Below are 13,845 nucleotides of genomic sequence, written 5' to 3' on the forward strand. Positions count from 1 at the left end.
GACCAGAGACAAAGCGAGTGGGAAGCGAGGAGGTTAAAGAGATAACCTCCAAGGGATGCCAAGGAATGGAGGGATTTAAACACTCGAGTGAGGATCTTGATGTTGATCCGTTCTGTGACAGGGAGTCAGTGGAGTTTGGCAAGGACTGGGGTAATTGAGATGGCGGTGTTTGGTGCGGGTGAAAATGCAGGCGGCGAAGTTTTGGATGAGTTGAATTCTGTGAATAGTGGAGGAGGGGAGATCGGCGAGGAGGGGGTTAGAGTAGTCCAGTCAAGAGGTGACAAAGGCGTAGATAAGGGTTTTGGCAGCTTGTGGAGTGAGGTATTGTCGGATACAGATAATGTGGCGGAGGTGGAGGAAAGCGGTCCTGGCCAGGGCCCGGATGTGGGGGAAGCAGGATAACTGGGGAATGAACCTGATGCCTAAGTTGGGCAAGGATTCAGAGAGTGTTAAGGACAGTCTGGGGAGATTACCAACGAACTCTTACTCAGATGCCATCCTTACATAAAGCCCATTTTGCCCAGTCCCCTAAGAGGTTGTTAATGACAGTTTTGAATGTATTTTCTTCTGATTCAGTACCTGCAGCGCCTACACATGGAAAACATTGCCCCTTCATAGAACGCCAGCTTTCTGAAGTCACTAACATGTTGTTCTCATTCTAGTTTGGTTTTGCCACCGAACATAAGTGTGGAGACACGGTGATCTGCCTTGTACATTAACTCTGTGTCCACGATGACATATTTATTTGTAATATGCATAAATCTATTATTTTCACATTTATCATCTTGTTTTCTATATTATTGCTAACATTTCTCCCATCAGTGCAGCCGTTTAGCATGTCACATTTCCAACATCAATTTTTCCTAATGTACCTTCAGTAACAGCTCCTGCTTTCAATATGATGGACTAAAAAAAAAATTCTGTTTATATCCTAAACACTTACAAAGTTAGCTCAGAAGTGGTTGCAATAGTCAATAGAAACAAGTAAAAAAGAAACAAACATTGGCTATTATCCAGGAATCCCACCCCCTTTTCAGCACCTTAGGACGTTCAGCACCTTGGGACGTCCTCCCGACGTGAAAGACGCTCTCTAAATGTAATTTTGTTGTTGTTGTTGTTTAGGCTAGCCTCCTGTGTTGCCTTTCTCTCTGACTCTGAATCGCTCTCACTTCCTCTATCTCCATGCCTATTCTCTTTCTCTGACTCTAGCCCTATCGACCCAGACATTCTCTTTGCTCAGCAAACATGGCCTGCTTCATATCCCTTGCCATATCTGCCCCACTCTCTGGAACTCCATCCCTCTGACTCACTCCCTCACCTTCAGGATCTGTTTGAAGATATACTTCTTCGACCACTCTTTGGGTCATCTTTCCCCTCCACATCTCATTCATCTCACATTCCCAGCTCGGGTGTCCAGCCAGCAGTGTTAAGCACTTTGAGATGTCCTCCTGATGTGCAAGGAGCTATGTAAATCGTAGTGTATTGTGCAATGTACGAAAATATCAACAGTTACCTTCAAGCTTCCTGAGAGAAAAAAATCCAGTTGCTTGTGAGCAAGTGAGGTTACTAATGATATAATTTAGTTGCACAACATGAGAAAATTGCGTCCCTTGTAACCTAGGAACATCACACTTGCCACTCCTAGGTGTCCAATTGTATTAGATACCTCACCAGATGCAGTGACATTCCATTCTGACAGGCAATAAAAACCAAGTGGTGGTGGCATAGCCTCCCTAAACTCTGGTGATGAGCTGCCACTCTATAACCTTGTGTCACGCTTATTATATTGAGATACTCAACATGGATAATGCCTCTGCAAAGACTACACTATTTTTCTAAATGTGGTGGTCCCACACTCAGCACTGGAAGGATTTCATCGGCTCCTTTGANTTTTTTGCTGCATCTCATCATAAAGGTTTGTTAAACACGCTGTGTGGCTCTATATAACTAAAGTTTTAATTCTGTCCCGACTAAGCCAGAAAGTACAAGAGTAAGCAATGAGCAACATAAACATGGGCTGATATCCAGCACAACAGATAAAACTCTGCCATTAAATGTGGCAGAAAGAGTCCAATAAAATGTTAACAACAAAGGAATTCCAGATCTTGGTTCTACTTTTGTTCTTAAACTTGACCTCTGTTGGTTCCGCGGTTGTGTGAATGAAGTGATGGGTTTAAAGCTGCCGTCAGGGACATAACCAAATGTACACCACTACTTAGTTTTTGGCTGAAATGAAGAAATCTGTCTTAGCCAACCTTTTAATTAGATTGGCCCAAGAATCATTACAGATGTCCAACAAGAGAGCCATTTACATCCATCTAAAAATAGAGCTTGGCCATTAGTTTACATAAATTAGCCAAACAGCGAAGATTATTATTCTGTCCGTCTTAAAATGTGAACTTTACATCCTTTGCAAACTATTTCAGTTTAAATCAATTGTTTTGTTGAAGTAATCATTGGTATACATACTAACTCAGATGGAGGGAGGGGTGGGCGTTGCAATAAAATTTGTATAGATATTAGGGTTTACAAATCTATCTTGTCTTACATTCCGTCACTGAAGCAAGGTATCACATATTGCTCTGTTGTTCTCAGTTTGGGGGTCTCTAAACTGCAATGTTTCTTCATATGATTCATTAACAATTATTTTGAATTACACACTAGTAGGCATGTTCTGGTAATTGGAACTACATTGGAGTCCTGTAGCTCAGTGGTTAGAGCACTCACTTTGCAAGTGAGAGACCTAAGTTCAATTCCAGGCCGGGCGAAACCTTGGGCAAGTTTCCTTACTCCACACGCCTAATAATAATCCCTCCAAAAAAAACAAAACAATAATAAATGGGTCATTTTCAATCCACGACTGTTTGTGGGACATTGCTGTGCGCAATTGGCTGCCGCGTTCGCCCACAAATATACAGTCAATTCACTTACAGTATATTCTGTGAAGCACTTTGGGACGTCCTCCCGACGTGAAAAGCGCTATATCAAATGCAAGGATTATTATTATTATTGCATTAATCTGCAAGAACTCCTGATATTGACCAATTCAGAGGGGAAGGTTCAGCTGGAATTTTTTGTAATAATAATCCGTATATTTGACCTTTCACTTGGGAGGACATCTCAAAGCACTTCACGGGATATATTGCAAATCTTATAGCCGTATGTATTTGTGGGTGAATGTGGCAGCCAATTTTACTAATCCCACTATCCCACTAACTGAATTTAAGAATTTTCCACATTTATTGACAAAATTGGTCTTAAAGACAAATACTATATGAAATTTCAGGCCTAAGGAAAGATCAGTTAGAAAGTCAAGGTTAAAGAGGGACATCTGACAAATAATTTTTGACAAAGAGCAGACAGTTACCAGTGAAGTGTATAGTCTAAATGGGTTTATAGTGCAACTAGATGTGTTTCTGTAGAGCAAAGGAATTGAAGGATGTGGTGGCTAGGTAGATAGTCAGATTGAGAAAGAAAGCAATTTGTTGGGAGTCTTAGCCATTTCCTTCTGCTAAAATGTCGCAGATTCATTCAGATCCCTACAGATTATAGAATTACTTTTTGCCTAATCCGTAACCATTTGGGGCGAAATTAACAATTCCAGGCTGCACTCTGATTAAACCTGTCTGCAGCTTTTATTCTGTGCCAAAAATATGACTCAGAAATCCAAAGCCGTTTTTTGCAAAGAATGGCAGTGTCACAAACTCCAAAGGGAAAATCCAGAGGAAGAGTCAACACCTTTTCCATCAGCAGGAAATCACCAACTCCTCACTCGACACCAAGGGATTTCATTCACTCATGCAATGTTGTTACTGTTGCTTCAGAGAGAAATGAAAACAAGGGCCCATTCATAACTTTCCAAAGGCCATGTGTGAACATGTTGCATTTCTATAGAAAAGGCTTGATGAAAAATGTGCACCGGATTACCAAGTGCATAAATCCTTTGAATTCACTGAAAATGGAGAGTGTTTGAACAGTTGGATGGTTATGAGATTATGTACTTCCCTGGAGTTGATGCAACATTTTACTGGTGGTGTTTAAAAGGGAAAAGGATTGGTACTTTGGAATTAAAAGCTAATATGTAGAAAAGGCAGAGAAATCCCACTAAAATAACGGCTTTTAAATACCCCCAATAATATTTTGCATCAACTCGAGCTGGAACAAGGAAATATATATTCTCACAATCTTCCATCCATTCAAGCAATTTCCATTTTACATTCAATTCAAAGTATTTTTGCGTTTGGTAATCTGTTAAACATATAACCAAGATCCCTTCTGACTGTCGAGTTGGGAGTTAAAAATCACATGGCCATATTCAAAAAGAAATGGGCATTTTCCGGAGATCCTGGCCAACAATCCCCCAAATAAAATTGTCATTCACTTCATTGCAGCTTGTGGGACATTGCGCGTAAATTGGTATTCACCTATAAACTACAGTACATTTTACAGTACTTCCGGAAAGTTGTTAAATCCCACTTCAAGACTTACTTACTCAACAGTTCATATGGTCATCTCCATCTCTCGCTTCTCCCTCTTTTAATGTCCAATCCCACAATTCAACATTGTTTTGAGACACAATTCTGCGTGAAGGATGCTATATTACTGCAAGTTGTTATAATGCAATTATTATCATTATTGTATGTTCCAGTAGAATAGCAGAACAAGCTTGATGGGCTAACTAGTTTATCTACTTCAATTGCCTTGTTCCAGAAGATTTGGATTTTATATTTTTAATTCCATCAAAAAGTCATGTAGAATCCTGGGAACAGATTCAGCCTTTTTTGGCCTCTAAAAGAAAAGCTTGAAAGAAAATATTGAACTTTGCTGTTTTTGTAAATTATATTCAATTTCATGGAATCCATTAACGTGTATTTTAGGCCGAGGGAAGAGATTTCGCTGTGAATCTCTTTATATCTTGCACTATTTTCTCTTCCTGTCAAGCTATTTACAAATAATTTATATTGAAGGATGCCTTGTAATAATATTTACATTTGATATAATGCCTTGTCATGTTGAATTATTTCAAAATATTTCACACAATGAGTTACTTTGAAGTATCATTATGCAGGCAAACATGGTACCTAGCCTGCATCAGCAATGTTGCACCAACTGCATTGAAATGGATGACCAAATTCAATCTCTTCTTTTGGTGAATTTGGATGATGGATGAACAGTGATCAGGGCACAGGTAGAGCTCCCTCCCTTTTTTTAAAATAGCGCAGGCGTTCTTTAACACCGATCGTAACCTCCAGAACAAGTAAATGACACCTGGGATCTTTAAAGTCCACCTGAACAGGCAGACGTGCTTTGGTTTAATGTCTCATCCAAAGAATAGCACCTCCGACAATGCAGCACACTGGGGCTTAAACCCACAATTATTTGACCTAGAGGTGAGTGATATCAACTGAGCCAGGCCCTTTGCCGAAGAATGAATAGCTGGATACGATTGAGGCTCTACTCAAAAACCACCTTAACATTTATTGCTGGGAGTTCCAATTTGAAACGAATGTAAAGCCTTCGAGACAAACAGCAGAATAGTGTGTGGGAGAAGGTTTCACCTGCAGGACACTCACAGCCTGAATCCTGCATTCAACATCTTCCATGCTTCACTCTCTTCTGTTGTGCTTTGCTACATGTCCACGTATAGGTTCCGAGTATGAAAAGCCAGCAAACAGCAACCTCCTGAGAGAGTGAGCTGACATCCTCCCAACAGCACTCCTTGGTGCATAAGTGGAGAACAATGTGCTGGAGGAAGAGGTAGGTGACATTTGTATTGCATTTATATAGCACCTTTCACACTGGGAGGCACTTCAAGTATCAAATAGCGTATTTTAGAAATTACATTGTGAAACCTAATTTACAGTATTCCTTAACAGATTTCTTAGTACTCATTCACACTTTTGTCACATCCCACTTAGACTTTTCCAATGCACTCCTCGCAGGTCTCTCTGGATTCATCACAAGCTGCAATTCATTTTTCCCGAGATCCGACACAAGCTGCATCCTTATCTTATCCACATTGAATTCCACATGGCATCAGCCTAGTCCTCATTAGGCTCCATGATTTTCCTGCCTCCCAGCAGATCGATCTCAAGGTCTGCATCCTCACCTACAAATCCATCCATTTCCTGGCACCACTTATCTCTCTGATCTTCTCCTACCCTACTCTTCTCATCCTCTCTGTTCAGCTAACTTGGTCTTATTAGTGCCCCTGGCCCTCTCTGCTCTACCATTTGTTTCTATACCCCTAACCTCCGGATCGCCTCCCTCTGCCATTCCATCTCGCCCCCACTCTTTCTGTCTTTAAGTCCTGCCTCATATCTTACCTCTTTGAACATGGAATGGCCACCTCCCCTTCTCTTTCCTTCCTTGCTTTTTGCCCACAAAATGTACAGTCAATCTACGTTACACTATAATCTTGTGACTATATCCTGTTGAGACATCTCAATAATGTGATAAGGTGCAATGTTAAATCCTAGGATTATTATTATAGTGTCCAACTCCTGTAAACCACTCCAAAACGTTACTCTACACAAAGTGCACTATATGAAGGTAAGATGTTAATTAGAAATATTTAATTATCAAATGCATTCAATAGTGTTTCAGATATTCAATAAAATATTCTTCAGCACATTCAATGTTTTCAAAATTTGAGAAGTTACAATTTTCTGTTGAAAAAATACTGAACATTAGATTCCAATAATATATGTACTTTGCAGTTAGTGATTTATATCTCTTGTCAATTTGGTCTCATTACTGCTCTCCTAAAGATGCTCAGACCTGGTGGAGTACAGTTCCACAGGTGCCAATAGCCTCCTTGTGCATGTGTGAGCGCACACAATGAATGTCAGCAGGGCAATCAATCACAGTGAGATCGCAGCCAAGACCAATGCTATTCTCACCTGTATCCACACACACACTTTCCACAGGGTTATAAGTCAGCAAGCAGAAAACCCAGAAAATGTTCTCCTCTGCAGCCCAAAGGCACTGAAACCAATTGTAGACCGAATTTCAGATAGTTTTCCCTACCATAAACCGAAATACGATAGCACAGTCTGGGAAGAAAATCTGGTGTCTTAAATATAAAACAGCTACTGTACTCTCACACTACTGTGGTGGTCCTATCTAACAGAGAGCTTAAGAGGAACATCTTCACGCAGAGGGTGGTCAGAATGTGGAACTCACTGTCAGTAGCTGTGGTTAAAGCAAAAACCATCAATGTTTTTAAGAGGAAATGTGATGTATACTTGACAGAGAAGGGAATAGAAGGGAATAGGTGAAGGAATTAGATGGGATGCAGTTTGTGTGTCATATAAACATAGCCCAAACTAATTGGGCCTGTTTCTGTGCTGTAACATTCGCTGTTTAATGTGTGACCAACTCGCAATTAAAAAGTAACCTTCACGTAATTGTATAGATAATTATTTGGGGAGGACAAGTTTGAAGGGCTATGGGGAGAGAGCGGGAGGAGTGGGATTGAATTGGATAACTCTTTTGAAAGAGCCGACACAGACACGATGGGCCAAATGGCCTCCTTCTGTGCTGTATAATTCTACGACATGGGGTAGTGTCTCGGAGTGCTGATGGCGTAGTTTGACCCCGAGCCAGGGAGAAGGGGGAGGTGACCATAGGCACAGTCGAAGAAGAAAAATTGAAAAACTTAGGTGCGATCTGAAGATGGGCAAAGAGGGGACAAGGCAGAGGTAATGAAGCAGGGAATTCCATACTTCAGGACATAGTGGTTGAGGATTGGCAGTTAGATGTAGACAGTTCTAGAGGTAAAACTACAGTGTGGGTTGAACTGAAACAGAACAATGAGGGAGCAGCTCAAACTCTTGCGTTCCCAGCACAAATATAGACATAAGCTTAACATTGACATTGCTCTACTGGTTATGATCTCGAACAGAGGTTTTGTAAGGTTAGCCACATTTCTGTAACACAGGAGATAATGATAATAGTCCTTATGTCTGATGTAAGATCTTTCACATGTCTCAAAGCACTTCCCAGGATATACTGTAAAATGTATTGACTGCAGTTTTACAGACAAAGGTGGCAGCCAATGTTGCTGCAATGTTCCACAATCAGCTGTGAAGTAAATTACCAATTTTATTTGGGAGTTTGTTGGCCAGGGCATGGGGAGAAACTCCCTTCACTTTTCAAACAGTGGCATGAGATGTTTCATGTCCACCTGAACAGGAAGACATCTCACTTGGTTTAACATCCCATCTGAAGGATGGCACCTCCAACAATGTAGTGTTCCCCCAGCACTTTATTGGACTGGCAGTCTAGATTGGCCTGTGGACTGTCAAGAAGTGGCCTGGCAAACGTGAGTAACAGTCTAGGTGAATCTGTTTTGAATCAATGTTTTGTTTCCATTTTTTTCTTGATTGAATATTTCTTGATTGATGGTATGAATCAAGAAATATTCATTCAAGAAAATGTATGTTTGTTGGCTGACCAAAAAGGTTGGCCACCACTGGCTTAGACTATATGAGTTCTAAGTCTCAACTTGGGGCTTGAACCTATAACCTTCTGACTAAGAGGAGAGAGCGCTACCAACTGAACCAGACTGACACACTGAGATGATGGACTTTGGCATGGTGAAGGCTGTTCTCATTTACATCAGTGGTTTTCCGTGAGGGAACCCCTTCCGTTAACGGTCTTTTGTTCCTTTCTGCACGTAACCCGCAGCAGTCAACTTCCATTCGGAATTCACAGCTTAAAACTATCGTTTTTTTATTACTATGTCCATTATATCGGAGTCCTGTAGCTCAGTGGTTAGAGCACTCGCTTTGCAAGCGAGAGACCTGAGTTCAATTCCAGGCAGGTCAGGGCGAAACCTTGGGCAAGTTTCCTTACTCCACACGCCTAGTAATAATCCCTCCAAAACCAAAAACAATAATAAATTGGTCATTTTCATTCTACGACTGTTTGTGGGACATTGCTGTGCGCAATTGGCTGCCGCGTTCGCCCACAAATATACAGTCAATTCACTTTACAGTGTGTTCTGTGAAGCGCTTTGGGATGTCCTCCTGACATGAAAATCGCTATATCAAATGCAAGGATTATTATTATTATTATTTCTTTTTTGCTTCCTTTGTGCAAGTTCTTCATCCTATTTAATATACATATTTAATAAACATATAGAAATCCTGCAGCCTGTTGCCTTTCCAGCCAATATTGATGCAGCTTATATTGGGGGGACAGAGCGTTCCTTAAGTAAGTTAAGGAACATTTGATGACCACCAGCAGGTGCTAACACCTGCTGTAAGGTACTGGTTTGCTCCTCTCAGGATCCTGGCACTACCATTTTATTTGACTCTGAGGCGAGCACTTTGGTTTTATAAACTAAGGCCCTACATCAAGCTCTAATTTCTTATTTGTTCAATGTTTCCCCCGATGTTGATCTGCCAGGCAGATCTGAAACCTAAGCTCTCCTCAACCCCAAAACATTAACATTTAGCAATTGGCCTGGCGGCTTCAGGCCCCGCCCTCCCTCCTGATTGCTAAAGTGAACTGTTTGGACAAATAAAACCCAGATTTCGGGCCCCTTTGGTAGATAATATTCTAAAAGCACAATTGAATTAAAAAAAATACACTCAGAGTTTGATGAAGAGCCTAACATCTACAAAATAAAAGCATTATTTATTGATTATTTAAGGAACATACTATCTACTGCAAATATTACCTTTTGTCAGTAATAAATCTTGGCTTAACTGTGGGTAATCATATCGGTGGTGTATATTACCCCAAAGTAACTCTATCCCAGAATCCCTCCGATTGACTCCCCCTTCCCCTCATTGAGGCTGATTTCAAGACCTATCTCTTTCCCTGGGCTTTTGGTCATCTTTCTTCACCCCCTACCCCACAACCACCCCATTTTGCCTCCCACCCACAGCTCGCATGCCAAGCCAGCAATGTCAAACTACTTGAGACGTCTTCGCATCGTGAAAGGACTCCACAAGAATAGTGTGGATGCATATGTTTCCCTGGCTACAGTGCAGTTAGCCTACAAAACACACAGTCACTACACTTTACAATAAAGCATTCTGGGACGCTACCATTCGTGAGGGGCACTATATAAATGCAAGTGGTTGTTGTAAATTGTGTGAAGCACTTTGAGACATGTTTTACCAGTGACAATGCAACATTGCATTTCTGCTGCAGCACTTTTTAGATGCCTTGGTAACGCAATGCAGCAATAAGGTTTTACATCCCAATGAAGCCTTTTGCCAGTAATAAGTCTTGGCTTAACTGTGGCTAATCGTATTGGTGGTGTAATGGTTGTGAAATATTGGAATATTCAGGGACTTTGATCCATCCACTAATAATTGGCGAAATTATGCATTTTATTTCACTTGTGGTAATTATTTGTAATTATCAACCGCTGTGTCAAGCCTGATTGGAATGTGCAGAATCCTGTAAATGGGCTGAGAAGACCTGCGTTGTCAATAGTAATTTTCCCCCTGGTGGTAATTGAGTATAATACTGATGTTCTCGATATATTGCCCCCGCCCCCACCTTCATAAAATTGCGCTGTATGAATCTCTGAGTTTTTTTTGCTTTGGCAAAATGTGTGTTTAATTTTTTTTCCACCACATAATAAAATCAACATTTAGGCCTTACTGCAGTTATTCTGAAACAACGGTTGGACCTAAGCTATAAACTGTGCAACTTCCACTGAAAACCATGTGAAGCCTCCAAAAGGAAATTTATTGCAAACAACATGAAATTTCCCTTTTTGGGTGGGCAAAGTTGCAGACATGCGGAAATCATGAACTGACATGGTTGCCAATATGTTTCATCTGGATAACGTTATATGGGTACCCGCATTTACTAACAACTTATTAGTTCAAATTTCAAACCATGTGTTAACAAAAGTGCCACAGATGTTTGCCACCTAAATTTTCCTGTGTCTGGCAAAAATGTTCACTCTCTGCTTGGAGAGATACACTATGCTTACTTCGTTCTGGAGAGCGCTTAGGTGCAGTTTGGCAAGAGCCAAGGCTTGGAGATCCTAGATTGTGCATTGGGGTACTGCTGGAGTTCAACCAACGAAAACCACATAGCTTAACATTGAAAGTTCTGCATGGCAACAGACAGTAGAATAAGAGGACACAAGTTTAGAGTTGTAAAGGACAATTTCAGGGCAAATACCAGAAAGTTTTTCTTTACGCAGAGGTTAATTTACACAGAGGGAACAGGATTCCAGGAAAGGTGGTTGAGGCCAGGACACTGGACTCATTTAAAAACATTTATGCTGAGGCAGGGGTTAGGGATGTGGGGTGGGGGTTGGAAACAGAGGATGGGTGTTCTGGAAGGATGAGATCGGATGGGCTTTCTTCATCCAGACCAATTTAGTGATCTTGTGATCTTACCTGCACTTCCTAAACATTTACATTTACGTACTGGAAAATCTGTTGGACTGGGCATAAGAATATCTAAGATTGGAAGAGAGCTTGATACAAAACAAATGAACAATTTGTATGATGAATGAAAAGTGATAAATAAATGCACTTATTGTTTTTGGCCTTAAATAGTGTTCAATATGGTGCAGCTTATGCTGGTTTATATAAATTGCTGGCCCTGAGCTTTTTTGACCAAAATAAAAAGTAAATCCATTCAGATTGAGTGAGCATCAGAAGAGTCTGAACCAAGTATTCAATAATTCCAGAGCCTGGTTTAAAATATGTTCATAAAAAGAAGCAAAGAGCAAGCCCAAAAATCTTGCCTGCATTTTGTTTCTGTTCCTAATAACCGTATAGTTCATTATGAACAGTGGGCATCCATAAGATAAAGTGCTTACAACATATTCTGAGTAAACTGCTGAAAAGTATTCCTGAGAAACATACACATTATGGCCACTCCCTCAGAGAATAAGCGCAAATTCTACAAAGGGAAATTTAACTAGGAACGTCATATTCTTGGAATCCCTACCTAGCAAGTCCTTATTCCATGAAGCCCAGATTCTCGTAAATACACCTGACTCTTATTATTGTTATTGTAAATAAAAGCTGCACATATTCAATCACTTCTTGGGTCCTTATGGTTAGTAATGAAACCTTTTAAGGAGCAAATTTCAAAGTTATTTAATGTTCAGATGCTGGGAGAAATACCCTTGAAACAGTTACTGTATTATAATGCGAACAATTGTATTGCTTCTCTTAACTTCCTTGGGTAACTTTCTGGATGCTACCTTGCATGAAGGGTACTATATAAACGCAAATTGTTGACATCATCATTGTGTAATCCCAATAAAAGTGCAACTAAATTTCCATCTTCTCTTCGTAATTCCAACAATACAACACAATTTACATTTATACAACAACAACAAAAAAGTGCTGAAGAACTCCAGTACAGTCAATGCACCACCAACCTTGATTTGGTATTTCAAATGCATCTGGTTCTGCTGATGTACAGATTATAGATAATAGATATTATAGATAACAGATTATAGATAGATATGGGTGCCACAGAGCTGGGAGCAATCCAGGTAAAAGATTGGAATGCAAATCTGCCATGAGCCATCTAGCCAGATAATAATAACAATTATCATTGCATTTGGTATAACGCCTTCATCAGAAGGATGTCTCAAAGTGCTTCATAGGTTTTACTGTGAAGTGGAGTGACTGTGTATTCATAGACAAATGTGCCAGCACAATTGCGCACAGCAATGTCCCGTAAACAGCCATAAAGTGAATGACCAATTTTATTATGGGGATTGTTGGCCAGGATATCAGAGGAGAGAAACTCCCTTCTTTCGAATAAAGCTATGGGATCTTTAACGTCACCCGAACAGGCAGATAGTTGTGGGTTCTCTGAGGTTTAACGTCTCATCCAAAGGATGGCACCTCCAACAATGCAATACACCCCTAGCACTGCATTTGAGTGTCAGTTTAGGCTATGTGAAATGAAATCCCAATGTGTGGGATTTGAACTCACAACCTTCTGACTCAAAGGCAAGAGTGTCACCAATGAACCAAGCTTGACATACAGATAAAAGAGGGAGAGAATTGGAAACAGTCCAGCACTGTTGATGAACACAAGAACATGTCAGTCATGGATGGAACCCAGGTAATTAATAATAATAATAATCCTTGCATTTGACATGGCACCTTATCACATCTTCTAGACGTCTCAAAGAGCTTCACAGAATATACTTTAAAATAAATTGACTGTATATTTGTGGGCGAAATGCGGCAGCCAATTGCGCACAGCAGTGTCCCACAAACAGTCGTGGATTGAAGTGACCAATTTATTATTTTGGATTGGTATGCATTTTACGACGGTCACAGACCTTATGAATGCCAAGGGAATGTTTATATATCACAACAGATTTGTAGTTTTACCTAAGGCGCTCTTGTGATCACAAGAGCCCAAGACAGAATGTTTTATGCTTTGGGTTGGCCTGTGGTTGAATTGTTTCTGTCCATCAAGTTGCAGATGAATAGATTAAATAAATGGGATTGAGATATTGGGGTGTGTGATGTGATCATTCTCATTGTGATCATTTAACATCATATAGCCACATTTTTCATCTCATGAAGAGATTAATAAAATAATAGTGATAATCCTGGCAGTTGATATTGTGCCTTAAAGTGCAATAAACTGTAGCTCCTGTTCAGATAGAAGTTAAAGATCTCCCTGTTCAGATGGACATTAAAGATCCCACTGTACTATCTGAAAAGGGAACAAAGTTTCTCCTGGTGTCCTGGGCAATGATACCCCGGAAAAATCAATCACTTTAAGATTGTTTGTGGGATCTTGCTGTGTGCAAATTGGCTGCTGGGTTCACCAACGAATGCACAGTCTCTATATTTTACCTTTCAACATTATAGATTCTCT

Source organism: Callorhinchus milii, unplaced genomic scaffold, assembly GCF_018977255.1.
Source record: "Callorhinchus milii isolate IMCB2004 unplaced genomic scaffold, IMCB_Cmil_1.0 Scaffold1, whole genome shotgun sequence".
NCBI classification, from domain to species: domain Eukaryota; kingdom Metazoa; phylum Chordata; class Chondrichthyes; order Chimaeriformes; family Callorhinchidae; genus Callorhinchus; species Callorhinchus milii.